Here is a 6,962-nt window from a genome sequence, read left to right as displayed (position 1 = left end):
CTACAGGGGATGGACTTTACGGTGGAACACCGTCCCGGTACAGAGCACGCCAATGCTGATGGTCTGTCCAGGTTTTTCTGCCTTAGCGATGAGAACTCCCAAGAGGGTGGGTAGTTCTCCCCGCTTTCAGCTGGAGGGGACACGTGTTAGACCTGACATCCTTGGCGTGGTTTTTCCCCTATCTTTTGCCTCTGCTACATGGATTTTTGATGCTGTGCTGGATTTCGTTTTGCTGGTTTAGATGCTTTGGACACTCTGCCACTGCTAATCAGTGCCAGAGTGTAAGTGCTCCCTGTGTAAAATATCGTATTGATTGGATATACCTGATTGGCATATCTGTATCACCATGAAGTCCCTAGTAAAGTGCACTGTGTGTGCCAGGGCTGGTGATGACAGATGCTACTAGTGGGTCTGCAGCGCTGATTGCGCCACCCACCTGTGTAGCCCTAAAACAGTGTCTCAGGCCTGCCGCCGCAGGCCTGCCTGCAGTCCCCGGACTGCCATGTCCTCCTGGCCAGTGTCCACACTGACCGGGCCTAACCCTTCCCTTTTCGTACACATCAGTCATCCCTATGGAAGGCCCAAGGTACCCCCCTGGGCAGGGTGCAGTGTATGTAGAAGGTAGAGCATGTACTAGTGCAGGTAACATGTTCTGGTAGTGAACACCGGCCATTTTGTGTGTTCACTACTGCAAGGTTATCTTGTTCCATAGGCTAACATGAGGGAGGCGGGTGCCAATGGTTATCCGCCTATCTTCTCATAAGAACAAGATAAGACATGAGTGTTTGGTATCCCTGAGCTCAGCATTTAATAACCCCTCTCTTAGGAGAGGTTGTTTTTAAATCCTGAGTTGGAGAATAGTACTTTTTAGAGAGTAGCTGTTCTCTTGTCTGACCCTTCTGTGTGCCTGGGCGCGCTTGTGGATTGACTGTCTGGTTTGAGAGTGACAGGGGCTGGGGATCCCCCGGGAGGTTGGCTGAGTCAGCCCTCTGCTGAATGGCGACAATCGCAAGGAGAGTGGAGGGAGGAGATAGCACCTGGGATTGAATAGGGCTGTGCCTGCCTGCCACTCTGCTGGCTCCACCTCCTGCTGGGCGGCTGACGACCTTGCCCCTCGCTCTGAAAAGAATGTAGAAGCCAGGAAAACAAAGTGCTCCAGCAACACCCAGAACTGGATCAGACCGGGCTCAGGACCCACTTGCACAAAGACTTCAAAGACTTCTAGGGGTATAAGTACAAGACCCCTGAAAACAGATTCTTAGATTCGACCATCAAGAGGAACCTCTGCTGAAAGACGGACCGCTGAAGAACTAAAAGGAAGATTGCCGTGCTGTGTGCTCTAAAGGCTGACCTGTTCTGGCGTACAACTGAAGCTAAGGAGAAGAAGGGGTCCTGCTGTGTGCTGACCCTATCCACTTGACCAAACAAGACTTTGCTGTGTGCTGTGTCTTCAACTGAATCTCCAAGGGCCTGAGAAGAACTGGCCTCCTGTTTCGCAACCCAGGGATAGAAAGGTTGCCAAGAACTCAAGACTCTGCTGTGTCCCACCTGCGCTGCTGTGTGCCGCAGGGACCGTGGACTGTTCTACCAAGCTTCTCAACATCTGCCTGTGAGGTGGGCTGGCTGCTCTCTGTCTTGCTGGAGAGTACCGCACCGATCCGGGCCTGACACCGGTTGCCGCATCAAGAAGATCGACGTGCTCATCAGCACGTGCCTTGCCGCGACCCGGAGGCCTGACGCAGATCGAGAGTCGTATTTCCCTGCTCTACAAGGCCGCGCTGTGAGTGGCTGACTCCAGTGATGTCGACATCGTCACTGGGGGCTCGTCGAGGGAGTTGTGGAATCCTTGCACCGAACAGCCCGAGGAGCGCTTGTACAACGAGTGCAGTGACACCGCCGGAGCAACGTAGCTGCCTAAACATCGAGAGCCTACGAACTGATTCATTCTCAGTGAGTATCGAATCACTCAAGAGACTAGAGACTATCGTCTGACGATCCCAACCAACCGAGAAAGCGAATATTGTGTAAACCTGTGATGCTTGATTTCAACTGCGGAACCTAGATAAAGATATATTATTTTTGATATAACTCATCTGTGTGGTCTAAGTTTGTGGTGTGCGGAGGGGGGATCATTGTGGTGTCTACGTGCAAATACCTTACACATTGCCTTGGGGATAAGCCTGTCTGCTCGAGCCAAGCTACCTAGAGGGTGAGCAGGGGTTATCTACCGTGTGTGTCCCTGTACCCTGATTAGAAGCAAGGGTCCCTATTTGGTCTAAGGTGTATACCTCTGCCAACTAGAGACCCCCAGATCTAACAGTTTTTAAACCTTTTGATCCATTATGGCTCTTCTTCTGCATAGGACTGTGTGATGCAAAGGCCGTCAAAAATCACTGTTCAGGAACAAATAAAAAGAATTGTATGAATTAAGATCCTAGGAAAAATATGGCAGGTGTGGAAAAGCAGTACTTGTGAACAAAAAGTTGATTTCAGCGTTGCCAGTTGCTATAACTACAGGGTAGCATGGGCTGGTCAGTTAAAAGTGACAAAAAAAAGTACAAGGAAGTGGAAATATTGTTTTCCCTGCCCATGCTGAAGTTACTACAAAGAGTTACAAGCGCTCCAAAAACAACCCGAAGAAGTTCAGATTATCCTTGCAAGTGGATGGCCACAGGATGCATACATCACCAAGGGGATGCAACCAATCAGAGCAGTGTTTCTGCTTCCCTAAAAAACACATATTTACAGCAACCATGAATTACATTTGTCAGCCTTTATTACAAACGTGTGTGCCTGGACTGCTGATGGATAAAAGAAATACAACACATTGGGAAAGGCACGATCCTTACATCTATGGCTTGGCGACCAGCCTACTCCTGCAAGGCGCAAATGCAACATTTGGGGTTGCCTAGTTGAATAGGCTCGAATTCTAACTCAGCAACCATATTTCACAAGTCCTTTATATATGTAAAGCCCAGTTACCGGCGTCCACAGACACTATAGTGCACACTTTCTGCATTGTACATGAAGTGCACTTTCAGTGCTTCCTGCCACATAAATTGTTGAGGTTCACGTTATCCAGAAATATTGCTTTACCCCGGGATAAGCAGAAGGAACAATACCCAGCTCGTGGCTCAGAATCAATGTTGACGATTTAAACATACAGAATAAAATAACATATCCTTCCATTTCAGAAAGAAGTTCACAAAAGTACTCTTAATCAGGGCAATGACAACAGTCTTTATAATAAACTGTCTGATGGGGAGAACAAAGGATCCTTCGGGTAAATTTGCTGTGCTAGACATTGGCCAATTTGTCCTTTTCATGTACTGCCATGAGGTCCTTTAGTTCTCTTGTTGAGCACTCATCAGAAGCATCCCTCGGTTGGGTCTTGGTGGACCAGCACGCCCCATTGATAGCTGTTGGAGTAGTCACGGGGAGCGTTAAATTTGGGCTGGGTGTAACCACTGTTTGGATTGCTTGAAAATGTAGGATGATAATCATATCCACCTCTGAAGCCATTGGATGGTCTCCTGTAGCCACTGAATATACCATGCGGATTGCACACACCACCACAAGAGACTCCTCGGCTATTATAGTAAGGCTGATTGTTGTGTGGGAAACCAGCGTTCTGTTGCTGGTGGTTACCTGTTAACTGATGGGACTGGTCTGGTGAAGAATGGTATGCACCAACTAACATTTGGAACTGTTCTTGTTGAAGGTCGGACTGCTCTACTTGGAGAGGTTGGTGGGAAGAATGTCTGGGTGTAATTGGCTTGGTACAGTGCTTGTGGTTTTAGGTTTTCAGGCTCAATCGCAGAAGGAGCAGGCACATTCATATTGAATACTGTTTGCATGGACTGGAATGGGGCTGCAGTCACATTTATATCACTGCTATACAGTAGTTTGCTTAAACCAGCCTGGAACACCTGTGACTGAGTTGCAGCTGGAAGAGCTGAAGGTGTGGTCTGGACTTAAAGATAGCGATGCCTGTTTATTCTCCAGCTGCGTCAATGTTCTGATTCTCAAACTCCAACACAAAATCCTGCATAAAGTTATAAGGATCCATCATTTGTGCCATAATGTCTTGTACTCGATTTCTTACTTCTGGATCGGGCTGGACCACCGGACATAGTGTGAGAGTTTCCGGAATCAAAGAAGAAGTAGCTTGTGGCTGTTACTGAAGCGATTTAATAACCTCAAAAGTTTTCAGCATCCACTCATCCAGCTGCTCCTTTTCACTACTTCTGCTGAACTTTGTTTCAGTCATGAATTGTCTATTTACAAACTCTGCAGACTCTACTTCACTTTGTTCTGTGTATTCTTCCACTGTCTCAAGTTCCGGCTCCGCTGCTGCTTCTTCTTCTTGTGGTTCTTCCTCAGAAACAGGGGTTGCCTCTTCTTCCTCACACAAACCATTTTGGTGACTGGTATTTGAAATGTCCATGTAACCACTCTGGGAACCTCTCTCAATTGTTTCTTTGTAAGTAGTTTCTTTGTAAGTAGTTCCACAAACTGGCTTCTTCTTAGCTTCCAGAAGGTCCCACAGATGAAGAGTCGCTTGGTCACACTGTTCTTTATCCTTCGATGTGGATATCTTTCTGGCGCAACTAGCTTATAGGAATCATCCAGCAAAGACAATTCCTCTTCGGTCAAAACAGCCACTCCACTTAAGCCTTGCTTCAAGTCTGTACGTACTTCTGGGTCCCCCAACTTATCCAAAATAAACTGCACTACCAGTACAGTTGTTAAGCGCTTTTGTTTCAGTTCTTCCCTCATAAGCTGTTCTCTGCCTGCTGCTTTCTTAATAGATTTCTGTATATTTTGGCACTGTGACATAAAGTTGGGATGTAGTTCACAAGCAAATTCCATGTTGCTCACCAGTTCTTGGTGCTTCGACAGGGCTTTCAGCTGGTCTTGGTTTAGACGTTTTCCTTTGTTCTTTCTGTCTTCAAATCATCAAGCTGGCCCTTTTTCTTCTCAAGGTTGCATAGCTTCTTGTCTATGACTCCCAGAATCTGCTTCATGGCCGCTGTCTGGATGCTGACCGTGCCACAGGGCAGCTGCCCCAGCACAGGCTGCTGAGCCAGAGAGGAAGAGCACGCTGCAGCCTCACCAGCCCCTTGCACAGCTGCCTTTGTGCTGCCTGTGACAGATGTCATCTTGGTGCAAGTAGGGTGTGGATCCAGGGGGAAGGGGGGCTTGGTCTAATGGTGTCTTTGTTAGTGGGGGGAAGGGGTTAACTAATTGGGTGAGATGCAGCCGCCCGGCCCCGCTGCTGCTGCACCTAGAAAATGAGAGCAACCCACAGGAACTGGAGGGATTTCATGTAGTGAATTTTTAAGTTATTGTTTTCTAGGTAGATTATAGTACTTATGTCACACGCTAATTAAGGAATTAAGGATACTGTGGGGCTTATTACGATATTGGATGGACTTACGTCTGCCCAACACTGTAGCAGTCTGGAACTGCCCGACCTTAGGTCGGCGGTTCCAACCCCAGTACTCGGATGTGACCGTCCTTTGGGCGGTCAGAAACATACATTTTATAATGGCAGCTTGTGCAGCGGGTGGAAAAGGCCCGCAGGACAAGCTGCCATTGTAAAATGTATTTTTTTTTTACATCCCTGCACCGTTTGGCAGGCACTTCACGGTGACTGCAACATGGTGCAGAGATGTTTAGGAGGCAGGCACAATAGCAAAGGGCCAGAGGGATAGGGGGCCCTGCTAGGGCCCCCCAAAGACACTTTCCAACAGCCTTTCCATGCCAGAAAAGCCGACATAAAAAGGCTGTCAGAAAGTGCCAGCATAAATAAATACCTCAGAGCCTGCCTCTGCCGTCATTAGGGGATTATGGTGGCTTCCGACACACCCAAGGGCTCCTTGTGTCGCATCTGAATCCCTCCACAGCTTTCACTCCGACTGCCATCATACTAATACGGTGGTTGGACTGAAACATACGGTGTCTGGCAGAAAGCCTCTGACAGCAGGTCGGAGCCTTTCCACTCAACATCGTAATCGGGCCCAGTGTGATTTACTATGGGAATATTTTTGTGAGTGGAAATATTTTTTTTCACAGATATTGTCAGCAACTGAAAGATTTGTGTTTTACAAAGAAAATGGCTATAATTTTTTTATGTCAAAAGTTTACTATTCATTTTCTTTGTTTTTTCAGGATTCCTCAAGCATTTGTTTTTTAAAATATATTTTTCTGGTTGGGGTGGATTCACTAAACTTTAAAGGGAAGTTTTATAGGATTTTGGGGAATAAAGGATATTTTTGCATTTTTGGGGATTCTTTGCTTGGATTGCTACTTGTTGACTTATATTTCTGGTTCCAAGGTCATAAGCTACTAATCAGTAGTAAGTTTTAATTATTTTCTTAAAAACCACAATTTCGGTGGGATAGATTTAAAATAATATATGATGTTATTTATATGACTGTGTTATTTTTATGAGTCAGATCTCCAGGAGAAACAAAGCAGAGGGCCCCCCAAAAAACTTCACAATTGGGAAATGGAGGACGCAGCAATGGAATCTAGAGTCATGCAAGACAGGCCCTTCTAGACCTTTTCTAATTTAGGCTGCCCCAGCTGCTCAAGGCTGACAGAGATCTGAGGCACTTCCAGAATGCCATAAGTAGAGCATTGTAAAGGTTCCTTTGAACTGAGGGCAAGTGCCTGGCAACGACAGTTGATACAACTCTCTCTCTTTCGTATCAATGAGCAATTGACTTTGCTCAAATATGTTTGTAGTTTTTCCCTCCTTATTTCAATCAGGCCGTCCAGGTACCTTATTGCATTGACTTCAATACAGTGTTTTCTCCGGTGTTGTCTTCAGTAAATGCATCATCTTTGTCTTTGCTCGTCGGGTCTTGTTGTGAAATCCAGTACACACGCAACCTAGGCTTCATCCTGGACTCCTCCCTCTCGATGACCAGACAAGTCAACGCCGTCTCGTCTTA

General features: G+C 46.7%; 1 pseudogene; it reads right to left on the bottom strand.

The window, feature by feature from the left end:
* Positions 1–3,367: 3,367 nt before the first annotated feature.
* On the bottom strand, positions 3,368–5,162 carry LOC146831486 (caprin-1 pseudogene; annotated as a pseudogene).
* Positions 5,163–6,962: the final 1,800 nt, after the last annotated feature.

Source organism: Triturus cristatus, chromosome 5_1 (genome assembly GCF_964204655.1).
Source record: "Triturus cristatus chromosome 5_1, aTriCri1.1, whole genome shotgun sequence".
Taxonomy (NCBI): domain Eukaryota; kingdom Metazoa; phylum Chordata; class Amphibia; order Caudata; family Salamandridae; genus Triturus; species Triturus cristatus.
Note: the sequence above shows the minus strand (reverse complement) of the source record. Positions and strands in the feature narration are given on the sequence as shown.